We start from the raw sequence: 23,638 nt of genomic DNA, 5'->3' as shown, positions 1-23,638 counted from the left end.
CTTCTTCAAAATAATAATTCTTTTCATTCCAGCTGGAGAGATTTCAATCTTATACTTTTGGCGGATTTGGTAACTTTATCTCTCGTGCTCTCGTATAGTGGCTGATATTCTTTTATGACTCATCACACTTTATCCTAGTGGGGATGATTGTCAGTGCATTTCCACTTTCCTTATTTCTTCGTCTAGATTTCTTTTGGAATGTATTTGATTTGCCTAAAAATGAAGCATTGTGTTGCATAATATTCTTCTTCCAGGAGAGTATACACATAAGAAATTTCTAGAGTGAAATTTTTGATTGATCTTTGACATCACAAACTGTGTTTCCTAGAAAGCGATGCTACTAGAACACCATTGCATCGTAGGAATCTTTGACATATCAAACCCAATATTCTCATGGTTTTAACAACAATATAAATCTCTTTAGAGCTGGATAGATTCGATCAAAATGAATAATGGAATAATACTTCAACTCCATGAGAATGTAGCATTAGTTGCTTCGATACAAATATAACCGTAGAAGTTCTTGTAGGAATTCATTGGCTAGTGCAATCAACACATGGAAGAAAGGATATTTCGAGTGCACTTCGAACGACTTTAAGATGGATTTGCCATACTTTCATAATACTTAAAGATTATAGAAGGTTCTTATTTCTTAGAGGATGAATGGATCAAAGGGATCCACTACCAGTTGTATAGATCTGGAAGGTAATCTGTTAACCTGGAAGATAGTATTCCTGTCGTGTTAAGCATGACGATTTCACAAGCCTAGTGCTAGTTGTCTTATCTATTGCTGGATATTAGGTAAAGATCATTGGCATAGATTTGACCTAATTCTTTATATACGTCTATGGAGAAGAGAGTGTCCTCATTGGTTCTTCTTCCTATGAGAAGACCGATTCAAGGTCATTCTTTTTGATGTGATAGATTCCTACATGATTGGCTATTTCTTAAAAGTGGTGGAAAAAATCCTTTGACTTCATAGCTTAAGGACATTTTCTTGTTAATTAGCCAGTATTTCTACAAATAATGCAATCATAATTCTTTTTCGTGTAATTTACTGGGTTCCTTTGTCTAAAATACCTAGTTCGCATGATTACCCTTCTTGTATCGTTGAGAGGACTTGGTAGTTTGAACCTCCTGAACAATAGTTGAATTTTTGATCATATCTTTTAGAGTGGGCATACGCAACTGGAGTTAGTAATGAGGTCTTCCTTGTTGTAGGCTCGATATAGGGATGGATTGTTATAGATGATCTGCTTTAGTACGAACCTCTTTGTGTATATTCTTTCTAGAGCTTTGAAGATGGCCTGTCAAATGTAGCCTAACTCTGGGACATTATGGATTTTAACTTCACCTCCATAACCATCATTGTGTGGCCTGCTAGCATCTTTGCTAGTAATGATACAAAGGCTTGTTTCTGGCTAGGATCTTTGCCTAACTCAAAGTAGTTCTTTGCTATTTTATAATATTGGATATCGATGACATTTCTATCGAACAATAGGCAATTAATCTCGAAGAACTGTCATTAGAGCTTCTCGTGTCTCCATCTTCCATCCCATAGAATACCTCGTGCAAGATCCTGATGTTGAAGGCAAAGTCCTGGGATATCAGATAAGTGTTCGTATAAAAAATCCCAAGAGCATTCCACCAGTCTCTGATTATTTGAGAGTATTCGAATATGAACTCTGTCTCTGATTATTTGAGAGTATTTGAATATGAACTCTGAGAGTATCATGTATTTCTCTGATTCAACGATATTATTTATCACCATCGAAGTGTAGAAGTCCTGGATTCTCTGGTGCCAGGCTAAAATCTTGATGTCATTGAGAGTAAAGGTGTGAAATTCGGTTCCCACGGGTATCTTCTTTGGTGTGCTTAGATCTGGTGTTTTTCTGGGATTGGATCATCCGTCATCCCATCTTGGTTATCGACATCTAAGGAGACCTCTGGTATCTTAGAGTGGTTCATGTATATTCCTGGAAAATCTTGTTATACTGTAGATTCAACATCAGTAGTATTAAGATCATTAATATGTGCTGGAGAATCATCATCAGTAGCCTCTAAATTTGTAGTATGTACGAAAGAATAAATAGTTGAACCTTCTTCTTGTGTTTTTTCATCAGAAGTACCATCACTAGTTCCTGAACAAACATCTGCAGGGTTTGTAACAGATTAGTGTTCTTTCTTCTTCTCAGTTTCAAAGCCATACAAATCATCTATGACTTTCAAAAACTATTCCTCCCAGTTATTTGTCATAACTTATTAAGTATTTGCCTAGAATCTATAGCATCGGACTGAGAGATCCCCTAATTTGGAATGATAGATCTGTCCTTTATAGATACAACCGAGTATGACCTTCTTCTATTGAAAAGACAATTTCTGGTGAACTTCTATACTCTATCTGGTTGTTTGTTGCTTTGTGGTTCTGCACGTTGGATCTCAAATTTGTTGTTTGTGACTATGAGATTCGATGTTGGAGCATTATATCTTGTGACCATCTTATAAGAATAACGAGGAGCCTTTTTAGAATACTTCATCCTTTTTACTTGATCCTTTGCCATCTTAGCTTCATTTTAGGCTACTATGGCATCTTTCCTTTCCCATACAAATTTGGTGATATTAAACTCCTTTTGTTCATCTGTTAAAGTTGAAGTGAATAATATTGATATGGATAAACTAGGGGCGTATGTGGAAAAGGGTTGCTCGAATCCACAGGAAGGATATATTTGGGAAATACCATGACTTCTTGGGTATTATGGAGTTTACCACAGTCCTGTTATAGAAGAAAGATGTGTTTCTTTAATTAGGCCATTTATTTTTGTTTTTGGTCAAGAAAATATAGTATTGAGGATCGTAGAAGGCATTTGTAAGACTATATAGTCTGTAGCCTACTGTCTAATGCTCCACTAAGTATGGCATATTGAGTTGGTAATTTACCACTTGCTGGCTTAATTTATCTGGGGGATGAAATAACATGTGGCAACTTTGGAGCATGGTTTTGGTTATTCCATATGGATGGGTTGTTTTGTAGAGATGCATATTTCGGACTGGAGCTTGTTTCGGATATCATGAACAATGGGGGTTCAGGATTTGATGTGGATTTTGAGGGTTTGCTTTCTGATGGAGTGGGCAATGGCAACCATTCCTTGGTTCTGTGGGAGATATTTAATGGGTTTCTGATTTCTCCTTTATTCGAAGGAATTTAGTAATGGGTTTTTTGGAAGCCCCAATATTCATCCTATTCTAGCTCATCTTCCTCCATATTAGAATCATTCAGCTAGTCCTTTTGGCATTTCTGATAGTCACAATCAATATCCCATAAGTAGTGTCTAGTGAATGGATCTTTAAACCAGTGCACTATATTCCCATCGTGACCAATGTGTACTATCCAATCCAGATCATTCATGGCACTATTGACATGCCCTGAAATATTTGCTGGATCTAAATTCCCTTCATCTGGAAAGGTGTAAGCAAGTGTATACATATGGATGGAGAGAGATACTTTGTAAGGTTTTTTAGCTAATATAAATTTTGAAGTTTGGAGAAGTTGAGGATGAAATCTCATCATCTCAGAACTTCTAAGAAATGACTTTGGATCTATTGGAGGAAAAATAAAAATAGAACACACTATGTTTTTGGCATGTCAAATCATGTGATAGCTTGTGCAAGCAGGTGAGTCAGTAGTTTACAAGCGGGTGCATCAACAAATTCGCAGGTATCTTGCAAGTAGGTCGATATATATCTTTTCTTTGAAGTAGATGAGTTAGTAGCTTTAAGAAAACCCTATATAAAAAAGTACCTTACTGAAGAAGGTTTCCTTGGAGATGATGGTAACCTACTGGAAAGGGTAACCTACGAGTGAGGGTAACCTATCTGATAGTGTTTTCATAGAGAAGAGAGTAACCTACAAAAAAAGGTAACTCACTAAAAAGGGTAACCCACTGGGAAAGGTAAACCATTGGAGAGGGTAACTTCTTGCATATGCATTATAACATCATCTTTTAGTTAGTAATGGATGGTGCCGGCGGTGATAAGCTCGCGTATCCTTCTCCTATTCACCAATCGACAACATGCCTAATGAGTGGTCACATAAGTTTGATGACCAACGTTGTTTTCTTCTTCTCTGTCAGTAGGCATTATTTTGAAGAGAAATCCTATGGCCTTGATAGGAAATCTCCCAAGATGTTCTCCTTTTTCATAATATGTTTTACTTTGAAATTTTATGGAGAAAACCATTGAGACCACCAGAGAATCTACAGATTTAGGATGAAATTTTAATTCAGGTAGACCATTTTTTAAAAACTCTGCATATCCATCTCTATCTGAAATTTAGTGTGAGTAATTAAGAAGTTAAACTTCCTGATTCCATTCTTCACAGAAAAAATTTCCTTGAAGGTAGAATGATAGTATTGTTAGGCCTCTTTGAATTTTCCACTTACACGTCCACATACTTTTTGCTGATCGTCTTTTTCTTCTAGGAGAACTGCAATCCAATAGTCGTTGCTAGCATCAATCTGTAATATCATTTATCCATCTGACAGGATATATAAAGTATCTTGACGTTGCTGGAGATTCCTTTGATTTTTTGGACCGCATTATCCTGTTCTTTTCCCAGGGTTGGAGCATTTTTATTTAGTATCTTTATGACCAAGGATATATAGGTTTAGACACTAAGGATGAAGTCTCTGCCTTAATTAATTACACTAAGAAAATGCTGGACCTACTTAACCAAAAAGTTAGTATCTGGAAATTTATGAAATTCTTCGTAGATGTGTTTTCCAGAAATATAAGACCCATGGGGAAAACACATTCCCGAGAAATCAATCTCATCTCGCACGAGGTTTATTTTTTTCTGAAGAACATTATTCCATGCTGTTTTACCAGGTCAAAAAATTGGAAGATGAGATCAAGGTACTCCTCTATAGTGTTGCTGAAGTGAAGTATATCATCGATGTAGACAAATGATGTATAAAGGATAGGGTTGAATGTACTGATCATGGCCTTTTAGAAGATTGAAGGGGAAGGTTTGATCCCAAACAACCTAACTTTCCACTAGTAGTGGTGATTGAGTCTATAAAAGGTCGTCTTAGCTCTATCTTCTGGGTGTAGGCCTAGCTGCCAAAATCTAGATTTGAGATAGGATTTTTAAAAGTGGGTGGCTTTCACCTTGTGTGAGAACATAGTCAACTTGTTTGGACTAGGGAGTTTACTATCCACAAGGAAGTTGTTCAAGGGTTTGTAGTTTATGACTAGACGGAGTTTTTCTCTTATCTGTTCAACACGCTTGTTTATATAGAATTCTTCATAAGCCCATTGGGAAGCTCGATGATCCCAAACTCTAGAAGTTCATCAAACTCCTTTTTTACAAGTTGAAGATGTTTGAGATTCATGCCAAAATACTTTCCATTATTGGATTGACACTTTCACTCTTTCTGAATGGGAGTCTAATTAAGAAGTCCTTATTGAACCATAAGGGATGTTTGTTATTCTTAAGAAACTCTTTATGAGGTTTTGCATAGGATTCTTCCTTCAGCTAGAGCTTTATCTTCTTTACTGAGTCTTCATCGGCAATAAGGAATAGCCTTGGTATGGTATAATATTGACTGAATCGGTCCATGAAGGTTATACCTTTCATTAGAATAATGAGGCAATTCTTAAGCTTCCTAAAGATGTCAAAACGAATGATCAGATCCTTCCCTGGTATGTTGGGCCAAGGATTTTTGTTCTGTGGAGTACGCATGGGAAGAATTTGATCATAATCGGTCACACCGTAATCAACTTGCTTATAAGGACTCCTCCTTTTGATGCTGTGCTAAATGTTCTAAAGTGAGGAACCCTTTGTTCATCGGGGATGATGTCATTATTTAGTATTGAAGAAGCTGCATCGGTGTCCATGAAGGCGATGACTTGAAGGGGCTTATCCCATCTTGGTGGATATATCTAGAGTTTGACATAGGGCATTTAAAGCTTAGAGATTATGTTGATTCCTTTTGTGAGCATGTTGATCTCCTCCATCAGTTTTCTAACTAATTGAATTCCATTCTGCTGATGGGTGTAGATATCTTCTCCAGATAGTAACTAATAATAAGGGGTTGAGGTTGGCCATAAATAAAGAGATGGAATTTACTCAGACTCTCCGATGTTTGTATTACAGAAAGATTTACAAACGGTTACTGGATCAACTTGAAGAACCTTGTCTTTTACCTCTATTATTTCTCCTGATGGTTTAGCCTCCCTTTTTTCTTTCTGCGACTTAGAATACGTATTTTCCAAGTGTCTTTTGTCATTGAATATGAAGCACTTTTATTTTCCTAAATCTTTTTTTTGGGGGATCTGGTATAATTTCCATACATCAGCTCCTTATTCGGCGCATTTTTCTTTTTAGCCCACCTATACTATATGTACGTCTTATGCCTTTCCTGATGTTTTGATTGTAGGGGAGACTGATCTCTCTTAGTATCTAGATCAACATAATTTGAGGTATTCATGCCAGTAGTCTGGCCAATAGTCTCGCCAGCTTCTATAGGATGAACGTGATCCAGATTATAGTTTGTGATCATCTTGTTTGCCAGATCTGCTGATGGTTGATGTCGTTACACTTCTTCCTCCTGTCGGTTGACATCATCAAAGAAACTAGGGGAATTAAGATATCCCTCTATAAGATCACTATTAAATTTATTAGGAGTATAATTCCTTTCTTTTGTTGTAAAGAACTCTAAGGTGGTCTGCTCTTGCATAGGAGAATCATCGGCAAAGAAGAATTCTAGACATGTGTCATCACCATTAAGGAAAATATGCTCGATAGAGTTCTAGTCCTCATTATATGGAACTTCATGTGGAATCTTTAGGTCACTGTCTAGGATTATAGCATCTAGTTCTGCAAAAATATCCTTTTGTAGGGGAGAAATAGTCGTTGAGTCCATTATATCAGCATCATACATGGGCTTCATGCTTTTGACTTGTCCATGTGTTCTTTTCTCTTGATGGCAGCATTTTATGTCATCAATCCTTTTATATGTTCATCTGGGCAAATTAGTTCATTGCTCATCTTCTTGAGTTGAAAAGAGGATCTCAGAGGTAGATGAGCTTGATGGAGAAAAGGAAAATTATTGGGGTCGCCACTATGGTGATGTGTGAAGTACGACATATGTTGGGATATTCTGTGGATTTGTGGTGTCGTATCCCAAAAGGGTAATTTGTTCTTAGATTAATGTTATTTCTCTTCTTTGCTGATCAATGATGGATAGCACTAAGATATCAGTGGACAGGTCATAGACTGAATAACTTATGTCTTTTCTTTTAGTACCTCTATGAGTTTGGCATGGCCTGAATCCCAGTATGCATCATCACCATTTTTCCTGGGTGTTTCACAAGTTTCATAGCAATATCTACTAACCCATGGGAATGTCCTATGAAAGGACATTTGAACCAGTGTTTGTTACACCCCTCGTGGTTGAACTGTTGAACCCAATCATTGTCTCTCATGAATCCTCTAAGTAAGTGTGAGACATATGTCAGATATAATATTTCTTTCTTTGGATAAGTATCAAATGGGATGAGCAGGCTAATAGGAAGAGATACCTAGTAAGGCATCACATCAGATAAGATTCAAAGATACTAAGAATAGAATCTCAACTTCTTATAACAATTGACACATACATTTAGAGTGACTTTGAGTAATTCTTCCCTAGACATTTTTTTTATGTTTGTACACCAAGGATGGTTTGTTGGGTAGTATTTATTAATAAGGATAAGGAGGTTTGGTCACTCGGAATGGATAGAACATCCTCATGGTTTTGTAGTTGCTAAGCTGATTGGTAATGTATGGTTGGGTATGAGCTAGCATCTAGTGTTTCCAAGATTTAGACTTAGATCTTTAGTGTCTTAGTTATTCTTGGATCAGAAAGGGACATGGTAAAGCTCGAAAATTGAGTAACAAAAAGTGTGCCAGCATCCAGGGTAACATATAGAGTACCCATATTCCCATATTGGTACTTACGGAATATTGCATCAAAGAGAGAAAGACATTCCTTTAGTCGATGTCATTTTCGTCCATAATACATCAATACAACATGGATAGCAACAAAATGGATATGGATATAACCATGGTATCTTTACTCTTGTGGAAAGTTGTTTGGCATCTGCAGAGTGATTAAATGGTCATCTAGAGTCGTAAGGATATGGTGGTAAAGAGTTTTGGCAGAAAGTATTCTGTAACTCCTTCTAGCCTATTCTGATGCAAAGAATCAATCTGCATCCATGGATTATGTGCTTTCTTGATAAAGGTAGAGTTGGGGTTATGTAGAGGTATATATGTGGAGTATATATATTGTTCAGGCTATATCACCTCTACTACAAAGAGATTTTCTTATTTACATGACAAAGTCGTGTGTGGGGTTGGAAAACTGGCAAGTCGAGGAAGGAACTTGTATTGATCGAAAAAAGTAGTAGAAGTTGCAGAGAAAGACATATTTTTGTATTTTTGTACTATAAAGACTCGATGTATTTGTTCGAAGGTTCTATGGAAAAGACTTAATGAAGTGTAAAATATTTTTATATTTTGTGGGCTGACTCTGTATGTTTGTGCTAAAGTTCTGACGACAAAATACAACTAATATTTGTTCAAAAATCTAAGTAAAGTAGCTATGACTCGATTATGTACAAGATGTAAGATATGATAACTGAAATACTGACTCTTATAATGGTAACAAAACTATGACTAAAATATGTACAGGGCTGTGAGAGTAAAACTGGAAAGCAAGTATTGGTAATAGATCCATGACTAGCAGCATAGACAAACTAAAGTAAAAACAAAGAAAATAAAAATGTAAAGCTGGCTCATGTGTTTGCAATCAGCAAAGTTGGATGCAAACTCCTGCTTCCTCCCTTCCTAAGGGATTGGGGATAGCTCTGATACCAAATACATAGGGAGACAGCGGAGAATGGAGGACCGATGGCTAGAGCAGCCTTGTAGCTGGCAATAGACACCAAAATTTACAACATGATAGGTGGTTTCACAACCATGTAGGCGGCACGCTAGATGAAATCAAAGCTTCCGTCGACACCACAGAACCAGAGACATAACCTTTCCAACATGACAGGTGATTCACATCTATATAGGCAGTAAGCCATACAAAATGAAAGCTGTTAATCTGCACACCACAACTTTTCTATGACTGAGCTACTCATCCATAAGGACGGTTAGCTTTAGCAATAAAGCCTTCACAACCCTTAACGAGATGGCTTGACTATTAAAAATGAGTTGCACATTCGAATAGTTTGCCTTTCTAATAAAGACTTCACAACACCTAGAGGGTCGGCATGACTTTTCTAGTTTTAGATTACATGAGTCGTTTGTCTCCTTAGTACAAGAAGGTTCCGTATATGAAATAAAATTGGTCTAATAAGGGAGCTCCCTAGCCTATTTCCCTCAAGCATCTACATAACAAAAAGAGTACTAAGGAAGACCTCAAATATGCCTGTTTTTTCTAAGATATCAAATGAATTTGGAAAGCTATGGCATAGACTAAGCCAATTTCGTTTAATATACATGGATAAGACTTAGACATCTATGTTGCGAGGACAAAGCCACCTTTATTTCATATTCATGGAAAGTACCTCAGAGTTCCATGTTGTATGAACAACAAGTTCCTCGCCGGAGTATTTCCTTACCCCACTGCTCTGACGTAAGAGACTGAAGCACCCATTCCTTTGAAAGAGAGAAAGAAAGAGAAAGAGAGTTTAGCCAAAAAATATTTTCTTTAAAATAGGGAAAACAGTACAAGAGGTTTTTAGGTAAAGAGAATGATGCCCTCTTCCTAAGGTCCTAGGCTTCCTTTTATCGTAGAAGGAAGCCTAATAGATAAGCTAGATTATGGATAAATATGAAATAAAATATTACCATCCTCTCCTATCAGCTAAGGGATACGCTATATCCGTTATGGCTGGATAAGTTGTATCTTTTTGTAAAGGATAAGCTTTATCTATTATGACTAGATAATCGTTATCTTTATTAATACAACTAACATGTGGGGGTCCAAATAAAAACAAAACACACTATGATGTTAGCATGTGATAGCATGTGCAAGAAGGTGAGTCAACAACTTGCAATTTGGTGCATCAACAACTTTACATGCATCTTGCAAGCAGGTAGATAAACTTGTTGTGCAGTTTCAAGACACCCACTAAAAAGGGTTTACTTGGAGATGAGGGTAACCTACTATAAAGGGTCACTCACTGGTGAGGGAAACCTATCTGACAGGGTTTTCTTTGAAAAGAGGGTAACCTATTGGAGAGGGCAACTCGCTGAAAAGGATAACCCACAGGCAAAGGTAACCCGATGGAGAGGGTAACTTCTTGCAGATGTTATCTAACATCATCTTTCTGGCAGTATTGGATGGTGCCAGCGGTGACGAGCTCGTGTATCATTCGTAAATCCACCAATTTGCTCTGTGTTTCTGCCTGTGGTGTTCTTCGCCTTCCAATCTTCTTTTCATTGATCTTCTGAAGTAACTCTATCTAAATAATGATTCTTTGCATTCTAGCTAAGGAGCTTTTACCCATAAACTATTAATGGAGTTGGTATCTTCATCTCTCATGATCTTGTACTTTGGCTAATATTATTTTTCTACTCATTGCACTTTATCCCAGTGAGGATGATCGTCGGTGTAGTACCACTTTCCCCATTCCTTTGGCCAAATTTCTTTGGGAATGCATTTGTTTTTCTAGAAAATGAAGCATAGTGCATCATAATATTCATCTTCCAAGAAGAGTATAGACTCAAAAAATTTCAAGAGGAGTGAAATTTTTGGATGAGCTTGGACGTTGTGGCTTGTGATTCCTACAGGGTGACACAGCAAGAAGACCATTTTATCATATAAATCTTTCAAGCATCAAACCCAAAATTCAGGTGGTTTGAGCTAGAGCATGAATCTTTTTAGAGTTGGCTGGATTCGATTGAAATGCCTGAAGGTATCATACTTGAACTCTATATGAATATAGCGTTGCTGGAACAATTACCAGAATAACCATAGGGTTATTATGGAAAGGGTATTTTGGGTGCACTCTAAACGACTTAAGGATAGATCCACCCTACTTTTTAAATACTTAAAGCTCATAGAAGGTCCTTTTTTCTCAGTGGATGGATGGATTGAAGGGATCCACAAACCAGTTGAACAGATCAAAAGGGTAATCAACTCACCTGGAAGATAGTATTCCTGCCCTGTTGAGCATTAGGATTTGACTAGCCTTGTGTTGGTTGTCTTCTCCATTGCTGAATATTAGGTAGAGATCAGTGGCATAGATGTCACCTGATTGTTCATATACATCTATGGAAAAGAGAGTGTCCTCAATTATTTCTTCTTGAAGCTAGAAGACTGATTTGAGGTCATCCTATTTGATGATATAGATTCCCACATAATCGGCTATTTCTTCAAAGATGTGGACAGATTCCTTCCACTTCTTGGATTAAGGACAATTTTTCGCGAAGTGTCCATGATTTATGCATATAAAGTAGCCATTATTCTTCTTCATTTAATTTTCTGGGCCTTTTCATCTAAAATACCTGTTTCACCGAATTACCCTGCTCCTATCATTAGGAAACCTTGGATTTTTGAACCTCCTGAATAACAGCTGCCTTTTTGATGTCATCTTTCGACGCAGACATGAGCAGTTAGCCATAGTAACGAGGTCATCATCGTTGCAATCTTAAATGAGGTCTAGATTATTCTGGACAATTTGCTTCAGTACAGACCTATTTGTGCAGATATTGTCCAGAGCGTAGAAGATGGCCTGCCGGATGTATCTTATCGTGGGACAGTTATGGATTTAAACTTTACCTCCACAATCCCCAATTGGATTCAAGCATTCATATCATCACTGCTAAAGATGCTAGTAGGTAACATAATGATGATTCGGAGGAAAAGTTCAAATCCATAAAAATAGTCGGAGAGGCAGCATGGCATAGAGGACCGACGATGACAGCATCCAAGCGGTTAGTAGGCAGCACACCATAGAAAATCAAACCTTTCGTCGACACCATAGTTACAGAGTCTAACCTTTCCAACATGACAGGTGATTCAAATCCATATAGGTGGCAAGCCATACAAAATCAAAGCTTTTTTATACATACCACAACTTTCCTATGACTGAGCTACTCATCCATAAAAATGGTTTTCTTTAGAAAAAAATCCGTCACAACCCTAAATGGGATATATTGAATTTTAAACATGAGCTACACATCCAGATTGTTTGCCTTCGTAACAAAAACTTTGCAACCCACAGAGGATCGACATGTATTTTCCAATCTTAGGAAACATGAATCCTTTGTCTCCTTAGTACAACAATTTTCTGTATATGAATCCTTTGTTTCCGTAGTACAACATTATTCCGTATATGATATAAAACAGGTCTTACATTGACTCTCCTTGGTCTATTTCCCTCAAGCATCCATAGAACAAAATGAATACTATGTTAGATATGAAATCTGCATGTTCTTTCTCAGCTATTTAATCAATTTTAAAATCTTTGGAATGGACTAAGCTTATTTCATTTCACATACACAGAAAGGACTTAGACATCTATGTCATGTGGATGAAGCCAACTTATTTTCATATTCATGAAAAGTAACTTTAGAGTTCCCTTTTGCAGTCACAACAGGTACCTCACTAGAGTATTTCCTTACCCTACTACTCTAACTTAAAGGACCAAAGCACCTTTCACTTTAGAAGTGAGAAAGAAAGAGAGAGAGTTTAGCCAACAAATATTTTCATTGAAATATATAAAACTATACAAGAGGTGTTTATGTAGAGAGAATATTGCCCTCTTCCTAAAAGCCTAGGATTATTTTTTTAGGTGAAGGAAGCTTACTAGATAAGCTAGAATATGGATAAACGTGAAATAAAATATTACAATCCTATCTTATCAGCTAAGGGATAGGTATTATCTGTTTAGAGTGGTTAAGTTTTATCCTCTTATAAGGGATAAAATTTATCTTTTATGACTAGATAAGCCATATATTTAATCACACAGGGTCCTACTAATATGTGGGGGGCCAAATAAAAATAAAACACACTATGTTGTTGGCATGTGACAACATGTACAAACAGGTGAGTCAGTATCTTACAGGCAGATGCATTAGAAGAATTACAGGCATCTTGCAAGCAAGTGGATAATATTCTTATCTTTGAAGTAGCTGAGTTAATAGCTTTAGGGTAACCCATTGAGGAGGGTTTCCTTGGAGATGAGGGCAACCCATTGGAAAGGTAACCAATTGGCGAGGGTAACCCATCTCACATGGTTTTCTTTAAGAGTAGGGTAACCCACTGGAGAGGGTAACCCATAGGGTAGGGTTAACCATTGGACAAGGTTACTTCTTGCATATGTCATCTGACGTAATCTTTTAGGTAGTGTTTAATGGTGTTGGCAGTGATGAGCTTCGTATCCTTCTTTGATCCACCAATTTACTCTGTGTTTCTTATTGAGGCATTATTGGATTTCTAAGAATCTCTTCTTTGATCTACTGAAGTAACTCTTTCTATTTGATGAATATTTGTATTCCTGCGTAGGAGCCTTCATCCATATGCTTGTGGCTTCATCTTTCCTGGTCTCATATGGTTGCTAATATTTTTTCATTTTTCGGTATACATTATCCTAGTGAGGATAATCATTAGTGCGGTGTATTTTATTTTGTATAAATTTGTTTTGCGGGAGAGTAATTCATTGTGCTTCAAAACATTCATCTTTAAGATAGAATATTAAATCAGGAAATTTCTAGAGAAGTGAAATTTTCAATGGTTCTAGGACGTCATGGTCTATGCTTCCTACCAGATGATACAATAAAGGCCATTGCATCATAGGAATCTTTGAAGTATTGAATCCATATCATGAATCTTTTTTGAGTTTGTTAGATTCGATCATAATGAGGAAAGGCATATCACTTATGATCATAATGACAAGAGGCATAATAGTTGAACTCTAGGAATATAGAGTACTGATCAAAAATATACCAGAACAACTATTAGAGTGTCTGCTGGAAATGTTCAGCTAGTATAGTGAATACATAATAGAAAAGATATTTTGGATGTTCTCGAAATGGCTTTAGGATGGATTTGTTGTGCCTTTTGAAAACTTGAAGCTTGTTGAAAGTTTGGGTTTATCAGAGGTCAGATGGACCTGAAGGATCCAAATATTTGTTGAACAGATGAAGAGAGCAATCTGTTATTCCAAAAAATAATATTCTCGATGTGTTGAACATGAGAGACTAACTAGCTAATTTTTGGTTGACTTATCTGATGCTAGATATCAAGAAGAGATCATCAACATTGATATCTCATGATTCTTCATAAATATCTACGAAGAAGGTGGTGTCCTCCATCTGTTATTTTTCTAATGAGAATACCTATTCAAGTTCGTCCTCATTGTCGACATAGATTCCAGGATAATCAGCTATTTCTTTATAGAGGTGGACAATCTTTTCACTTCATAAGTTGAGGTCAATTTCTCTCAAAGTAACTAGCTTTTTGCAGATGAAGAAAGAATCATTCTTCTTCTGGTAATCAACTGGGGTTCTTTATCTTAAATACCTAGTTTGCTTTACTACCTTAGTCTCATTATTCGGAGGTTTTGGTAGTTTGAATTTCCTGAACAACAGCTTTTTTTGGGATCTTGCCTGTCAGCTTGAACAAGGAAAATTGAACTTTATAACAATATAGCTCCTTCTGTAATGACGTTCAAGAACTTGGTAGTTTTTAATAATCTATTTTTGAACAAATCTTTTCTTATACAAACATTTCAAGGCCTGGAAGATAGAATTCTTGGTGTAGCTTGCTTTTCTGCAAAAATCTTCTAAAAGGATTTTGGTGTTGATGGAAAAGTCTTGGAATGTAAGATAATTTGATTTATCCACAACCCCAAGTGTATTCTACCAGTATGTGAGGATTTTAGAGAATCTCGATGTATAGTCTAGCAATTCATGCATTGTCTGCTTTCAGCTAGATTCTTCATCATCTTGAAATATCTGAAGTCTTGAGGTAGGGATAGAGTTAAAGAAATTGTTTTCTCTACCTCTGTTGTTAGGTCTTGCCCTCTTGCTGGGACTGGATCACTAGTCAGCTTATATTGCTCAGAGATTAGTTGAGAGACCATTTGTTTGCTAGTGTGTTTCTCTAACATAGATTGACATTCCCCCTTAGGCAATTGATTTACTTCTATAAGGCATCTTTATTACTTTTTACAAATTCACTAGAATATAAGTCATTGTTAGCATCAGATGACTATCTAATAATGAAAGGTTATGGCTGGCCATTAATGAAGATGTCCTCGAATGTTTCTTTCTCTGCGCTGAAAGCAGATCTGCGAATATCTTCTAAAGCTAGATTAGGATCACCAAGATCTTCATGATAAGCCTTTGGTATTTTCCAAGGATGGTGCTTTCCTCTTTGCCGTTCTGGACTTGGGACATCCTTTTAGAAAGTGTCCTTTATCATGGTAGATGAAGCACTTGTGCTTTCCTGAATCTTTCTTCCTGGAAGTTTTGGCATCTTTGCTGATCATCAGTTATTTGTCTGGTGGTTTCTTTTTTCTGGCCCTTCTGAACTGCATGTATCTATTTTGCCTTGCCTGACATCTTGAGAGCTAGGAAGAACCTTCTAGTTTGAGTATCAGATTTCTATTAGAGTGGAAAGATTCTGAACATTTATCCGACATGATGTGGCTGAATTAATATTCCTTATGTTTCTCGGAAGGATGGGAGACTGTGTGAGGATTTGAATCTTTTGGCATTACCTCATCAGTATTTTGATCAATAGAACTCCGGTCAACTTGATTGAGGTGGATCAAGTTAGAAACCTTGTTATTGGTCTTGAGAAAATGTTATTTCAGAGAGACCAGTTCATAGTTGTGGGATTCCTCATCTGGTATCTGCGAGAGATCAACTAAAGTGGTGGTGATAGTATCTGGTCCACAGCTTGTGTTGATCATATGTTCTGGATTAACCGATAGGTCTTTATTGTCCTGCAGTTGTACTTCTAGATTACAATTTAGTGGTGCTCTCTGAATAGAAGGAACCTCTGGTGGCTCATCATATTAGGTTTCTGTTCGTTGGATTTTAAGATTATCATCTGGGACTATAAGAGCTGGATTGTCAAAGACAGGTGCATTTGTAGAAACTAACTTATCAGCTTTATGAGGAACCGGGCTAAAACACCTTATCTTCTTTCCCTTTTGTATCATGGCACCTTTCCTTGTCAACATAGTATCAGATTCTTCTTCATATTTTACAGGTGAAGTGAATTGGATGGATGAACGAGGTGGAGAAGGTTGGCCTAACCCCTATGGAGAATATCCACGTGGAAATACTGTAGATATTTTGGCCTTTCACTGTATAGCGCCTTCGTATTTCTTTTGTAATACAGCATAATAGTATTTTAAATTCTAGATTTCTTTAAGAGAGGTTATTTCCTTGTTTTGTTGGGTAAGAAAATATATATATGGAGTTCCTAGCTGACATTGTTTAGACCAGATGGTCCACAACTTATCTTCAAGTGCTCTGATAAGTATGGCAGTATGGGGGGCAGCTGAAGCACTTTCTAATAGGATAACATGTGCTAATTTTGGAGCTCGGGTTAGGTTATTCTTTGCAAAGTGGTGTTCTGGTAAGTATGTATTTTTGTGACTAGATTTAGAAAGGGGCGTTTTAAGCATCTCAGATTGAGTATCCGCTGCAGCCCTTCTTTTGTAGATTGTACAGTCACAATTAGTATTCAGTTGAAAATATCCTAGGAAAGGGAATTTACCCCACATTAGAGTACGAACCTCATGATTGAAGTGTTTTATCCAATCATGTAGTTTCATAAATCCAATGAGAAAATAGAGGATGGTCTCGGGTCCTTTATATCAAGAAGATCATCACTTGGGTTGTACATGGGGATTTAAAAGGTGGTTCTGGGTGGCTTTTTTGGATAGTGGTGGTCAGAATTATTAGTGGGATAGAGAGATTGAGGATAGGCTCTCAACTCCTCAGATTTTTTGACCCATTAACATTGGATAATGTTAACCGATTCATCCCTAAAAACATTTCTCGAGATCTTGGTGCACTTCGTGGTTTTATTAGTTACATCTATGTTTAAGAACAAAGTGTTCTTGCTACTCGCAGGATATAAGTTCATGTTAGGGTTCTGGACTCGTCAAGCTATATGGAAGTGAAGATTTATCTAAATGGAATCTCTATCCTACAGATCTTTGAGAATCTGGATTTGGATCTTCAACGCCTACGTCAGATATTGATCAGATAATGGCATATTGAATTTGGGGAACATGGTGAAAAATACTTGTCCATCATCCAAGATAATATCCTATGTACCCAAATTTTCATGTTGGCACTCGTTGAATTTGGTATCAAGAAGAGGAAGATGCACCACAACTGGCCAACCTTTTCTTCGTTGATATGTCAGCGCAATTCGCATAGCACTAATATAATGATGGGTAAATCAAAGGCTTTTATATTGTTGTGGAAAATCCTCTGGCATCTGTAGTTATATGAACTGTTCCAATGGAGTCACCATAATAGGGTGCTAGACAAGTGGTATAGTAACAACATATTCCTTAACTCCTTTTGGATTTTCTTGGACCATAGAGTGGATCTTCATCAAAGAATTGTATACCTTTTTATCAACATTGAATAGTGGTTTTGTAAAGGTGTGGTACACATCTTGTTTGGTGTTGGTAACACCTCTACTTCGTCTAGATAGTCAAGTTTACATGATAATGTATCACTAGGAGTGATAGAAATATTTATCTTGACAAAAGGATTTTGTGGACTATATAAGGACTCTGAGGCAGAGATATTTTGAGGACCAACTCTATATATTTTTGTCCTAAAGATTTAAGGACAAGACACAACTAATATTTGTTCTAAACTCTAGGAACAGAAACTATCACTCGATTATGTATAAGATGCAGAATACAATAATTGGAAAACACTAACTCTAATAATGGAAGTGAAACAATGACTCAAATATGTACAGGACTTTGATAGTAATATCAGAAAATAAATACAATGAATGGATCTAAGGCTAACAACTAACATAGAGTAAAACTAAAACAATAAATAAAAATGTAAAGATGGATCACGTATTAGAAATCAACAGAGGTGTATGCAAACTCCTGCTTCTTTCCTCCTTCCAAGAGTGGGGATGTCTCTAATATAAAATAGATGGTGAGATAACAGGGCATGAAGGACTACCGATGAAGGTGGCCAGGCAGCTAACAACAGACTTCTAAACTTTACAACATGATATACGACTTCATGATGATGTAGGTAGCACGACATAAGAAATCAAAGATTTTGTCGACATCATCGACACATATACTAATCTTTCAAACAAGATAGCCAATTAATGTTCATATAGGTGAGAAGCCATACAAAATCAGAGCTTTTAATGGACACATCACAACTTTCCTACCACTGGGCTACACACCATATGGATGATTAGCTTTAGAAACAAAGCCTTCACAACTGTGAATCAGATGTCATGACTTTGAAATAGAGCTACATATCCAAACGGTTTGCCTTTGTAAGAAAGACCTCACAACCGTCAATGAGTATGTCATAACTTAGTCAGTATTAGAACACATGAAATTCTTTGTCTCCTTAGTAGAAGGTTGTTCCGTATATGACATAAACAAGTCATACGACGACTTTTACTGGCTTCTTACACTTACGCATTCGCGGAATAAAGGTGTACTAAGGCAAACCTCAGATATCCGTTTTCGTTCTCAGATAATGAGTCTTTTCAGAAAGTTATGGCATGGACTATACCAATTTCTTTTCATATACATGGAAAGGACTTAGACTTCTACGTCGTATGGATGAACACAACTTCTTTTCATATTTAAGGAAAGTATCATCGGAGTTCTATGTTATAATCAAAACAAGTACCTTGCCGAAGTATTTTCATACCCCACTACTCTAACCTAAAGGATTAAATTACCCATCTCTTCAGAAGAGAGAAAGAAATTGCAAGAGAGTTTAGCCAATAAATATTTTCATCTAAAGAATGAAAACATTATAAGAGGTTTTTAGGTAAAGAGAATGATGCCCTCTGCTTAAAGGCCTAGGTTTCCTTTTATATAAGAAAGAAGCCTACTAGATAAGCTAGACTATGGATAAACATGAAATAAAATATTACAATCCTATTCTATCAGCTAAAGGATTGGCATTATCCGTTATGAATAGAGAAGTCTTATCATTTTATAAGGGATAAACTTTATCTTTTTTGACTAGATAATCCTTATCTTTATTCACATCCAGCCCTATAAACATGTGATGGGCTAAATAAAAATAAAACACACTATATTATTGGAAGTGACAGCATGTCCAATCAGGTTAGTCAGTATCTTGTAGGCAGGTTCATCAGCAGTTTCACAGGCATCTTGCAAGAAGGTGGATAAGCTCCTTGTCTTGGAAGTATCTAAGTTAGTAGCTTCAGGACAAAACCATCTAAAAGGGTAACCCATTGAGAAGGGTTTCCTTAGAGACGAGGGCAACCAACTGGAAATGGTAACCAACTAGCGAGGGTAACCCATCTGATAGGGTTTACTTGGATAGAAGGGTAACCTAATGGAAAGGGTAACCCACTATAAAGGGTAACCCACTGAGAAGAGTGACCCACTGGAGAGGGTAACTTTTTGTAAGTGTCATCTGATGTCATCATTTAGGCACTGTTGGAGGGTGTCGGTGGGGATAAGCTCATATGTCCTTTTTCCATTCACCAATCTACGTCATTTATTTGACTGGGGCATTCCTGGACTTCCAAGCTTTACTTCATTGATCTGGTGAAGTAACCCTTTCTTTTGGATGAATATTTGCATTCCTACGGGGGATCCTTTATCCTTATGCTTGTGGTATAATCATTTGTTGTCTCATACGGTGGCTGATGTTTTTTCATTGTTCGTCAAACTTTATCCTAGTAGGGATGATCATTGGTTTAGTTCCTTTTACTTAGAATGCTGATTACAAACACGTGAGCCTGCTTTACATTTTTCTTTTTCTTTTAATTTTACTATGTCTTAGATGTTAGCCTTAGATGCGTTTGTAGTATTTATTTTACAATATTACTATTAAAGTCATGTACATAATTGAGTCTTAATTTCTTTTCGATTATCAGAGTTGGTGTTTTCTAGTTATTGTATTCCACGTCTTTTACATAATTGAGTCGTAGTTTCCTTACTTAGATAGTTAGAAAAAATATTAGTTATGTCTTTACCTTAGATCTTTAGCACAAATAAATCGAGTCCTATTGTCCACAAAAATAAAAAGAAGATTTTAAACTTAGTCTTTACCTTAGAACTTTAGAACAAATACATCGAGTCTTTTTAGTCCAAAAAATAACAATAATATATCTGTCTCAGAGTCTTCACCATCCACGTCTTCTATGACTAGTTTATGTAGATTCTTGAAAATATTACACATGTCTCCAACCATCAACAGAACCCTATAATGCAAGAAAAACAATCTCTTTGAAGTAGATGTGATGTCCGAAGAACAAGATATGTGTTCTATATATCTACCTATACCAAACCATTTTCCTTCCTTTGGATGAAAAAAAATGTAATTCAGAGTTGCAAATTGATTCCTTGCATCAATGGAAACTCAAAAGAGTTAATGAATACTTCGATGGAACAAAACTTGAGCAGTACATCCTTAGGACTCTAGCTCAATAGTTCATCACTCTTCAGATGCCAAAGAATTTTCCATAGCAGTGGAATAGATATAACTTTTCCCATATCCATGTTTGTGCTATTCAAATTACCTTGACACATCAAGGGAGAAAGAAAAAGCCAATAAAGGCATGCCTTTTCATTTTTGATAATGATTCGGAGAGTACCAATGTTCGAACTTGGGAACTTAGGAAATAACATAGGACTCAGAGATAGTTATTGCTACTATGTTCCCTAACTTTAACATTTCCCTCTCCAAGCCGTATCAAACAAAGACATTGAGGCGTCAATTCCATATCTTTGAATCCCCACCAGAATACAACCCTTCATAAACAATCTTACACTACCATACAGTTTGGCAAGTCGAAAACCACAGACAAAACTTATTCCTTCAAGGTTGCCACCATTCGTTGTCCCTAACAAAAGATGCCACCAAAAGAACGACCTGGTGTATCCAAATCCTAAGAGATGTCTCAAAGGAAGAAATCCTTACGATTCTTCAAAACTCATGGCTCTAATGTTATGAGACAATAAGAGTTCATCCTTAATAACTTTGAACGCCCAAACCTCTATTCGCTAAAAAACCTTATAAAGAATCTCTCTCCATTCATATGAACACCCTTGCTGACATCATTCCAGATGAAGAGAATCCTGATCCAGCGAATATATTATGCTATCTCAAGAGTGCCATAAAAAAATAGGATTGGATACAATAATTCACTCAAGATAGGCATACTGTACACTGGTTCATGGATCCATTTATAAAACATTACTATAGGATATTTACTATAACTTTCGAGACTGGTAGGAGAAGTGGTTGAATGATTATGATGAGGAGAAAGACGATCTAGAATAGGACGAGTATTGGGGATTCCAAAAAACCCATTACCAAAGGTCTTCAGATAAAACAAGAATCAAATATCCATTCAAAGTATCCTACAGTCCACAGGAATGGCCACCACTATGCACTCCATTAAAAAATGTACCCTCCACATCTAAATCAAATCCTAAACCTTCGATGATTATGATATCAGAAAATAGCTCTAGTCCTAAATATACCTTCCCACCCAACTACTCATCCAAAAGGAATAATCAAAACCATGCTCCAAAACTGCCATCTGTTATTCCATCTACTGACCCAGAGGCGCTAGTAAGCTATCATGCATCAACTCAACATACAATACTTATTAAATAATTAGAAAGTAGGCTACAGACTATCCAGTCTGAAAATGGCCGCTAGGATCCTCTATACTATATTTTCTTGACCAAAACTGAGAGTAATAGCATCACCGGAAGAGCATATCGATCTCCTAACATACGACTACACTAAACTCCAAAATGCATAAAACCCCACCATATTTCAAAAGCCATATCTTCCATTAGAATTAGACCAACTCTTTTGTACCTACCCACCTTATTCATCCATACCTGCACTATTTACTAGAGCTAAAAGTGATGAATAGGAGAAATTTTATGTCAAAATATATGTATGGGAAAGGAAAGATGCCATGGTAGCCCAAAAAGAAGCCAAATTGGCATTTCAAAAAGAGGAACAGGTCTAAAGAACAACGTATTCCAAACAAGCTTAATATTATGCTGATAAGATGGTTCAAAGCCATGCTGCTCTAATACAGGATCCCATGAACACAAATACTGACCTAAAGATCCAAAATACAATAACACAAAGTAAAAAGAAACCAGATGAAGTTTGGGAGTCCACCAAAAATTGTGCAGTCAGGAATACATGGCTATTTATAGATTACTTTACAAGAAGTCACTAGAGCATCTCCGATCAAGTGATCCCCCAGTATTATGTTGTAGATCCAGGAGATGCCATTCATTAGCAAGCTATCAAGAAAAACCCAGAGAAGAATTTTCTCAAAGTTGTAGATCATTTTTATGGCTTTGAAATAGAGGAGAATCAAGAACACTCATATGCAACTGACCCTGTGTATGTATGTTCCAAACCTAGTAATGTCACTCCTAATGAAAACATACAAGATGATAAAGATTCATCTGTTAATGCTCCATCACATAAAATAGATATTGATGTTCCTAATGCTGAATCTTCTGTAGTATACCCCGAAGAAGACTATCCACCAATGTACATGAACCACTCAAAGGAACCGAAAGTCTCCAAATATATCAATGACCAAGACAAGATGATGGATGATCCTAACCCAAAAATAAGGCCAGATATAGGTACATCAGTAAAGAAAACTATGGAAACTAGATTTGACTCTTTCACTCTCGAAGACATCAAGATTTTAGCCTGTTTCTAGAGAATCTAGGAATTTTACACTTTGATGAAAACAAAGAATCTAGCTAAAAAAAGGAATAGATGATACTATCAGAGTTCAAATCTAGATTCTCTGAAACACTCAAAAACTTATGGAACGCTCTTGCGATTTCCAATAAGAGCACTTATCTGAATTCCAAGGACTTTGCCTTCAATATCAATATCCTGCATGAGGTATTCTGAAGAGACGCAGGCCAGAAATAAGAAAAGCTTTAGCGATAAATCTTTGAGATAAAGTACATATCATTTGATAGAAATATCATTGATATCTACTTCTAGAAGATGGAGAAGGTCTACTTTGAATTGGGTGGAGATCCCAGCCTGAAGCAAGCCTGTATATCATAACTGTGAAAGATGCTAGTAGGACACATAATAAAGATTGTAGAGGAGAAGTTCAAATCCATATCCATCCCACAGAAAGGCTACATTCAGTAGGCCATATTTTAAGATTCATATATCATATGCGCAAAGAGGATTGTACTGAAGTAGATAGTCTAAAACAATCCAACCCTTGATCGATCCTATAATAAGGACGACCTCGAAACCAAGTGTAGTTTTTCATGCCTGCATTGTAACATGAGATAAAAGAAGGCAGTTGATATTCAGGAGGTTTAAACTTCC

The sequence above is a fragment of the Capsicum annuum genome, chromosome 5, assembly GCF_002878395.1.
Source record: "Capsicum annuum cultivar UCD-10X-F1 chromosome 5, UCD10Xv1.1, whole genome shotgun sequence".
Taxonomy (NCBI): domain Eukaryota; kingdom Viridiplantae; phylum Streptophyta; class Magnoliopsida; order Solanales; family Solanaceae; genus Capsicum; species Capsicum annuum.
The sequence above is the reverse complement of the archived record's forward strand: the minus strand, read 5'-3'. Positions refer to the sequence as shown.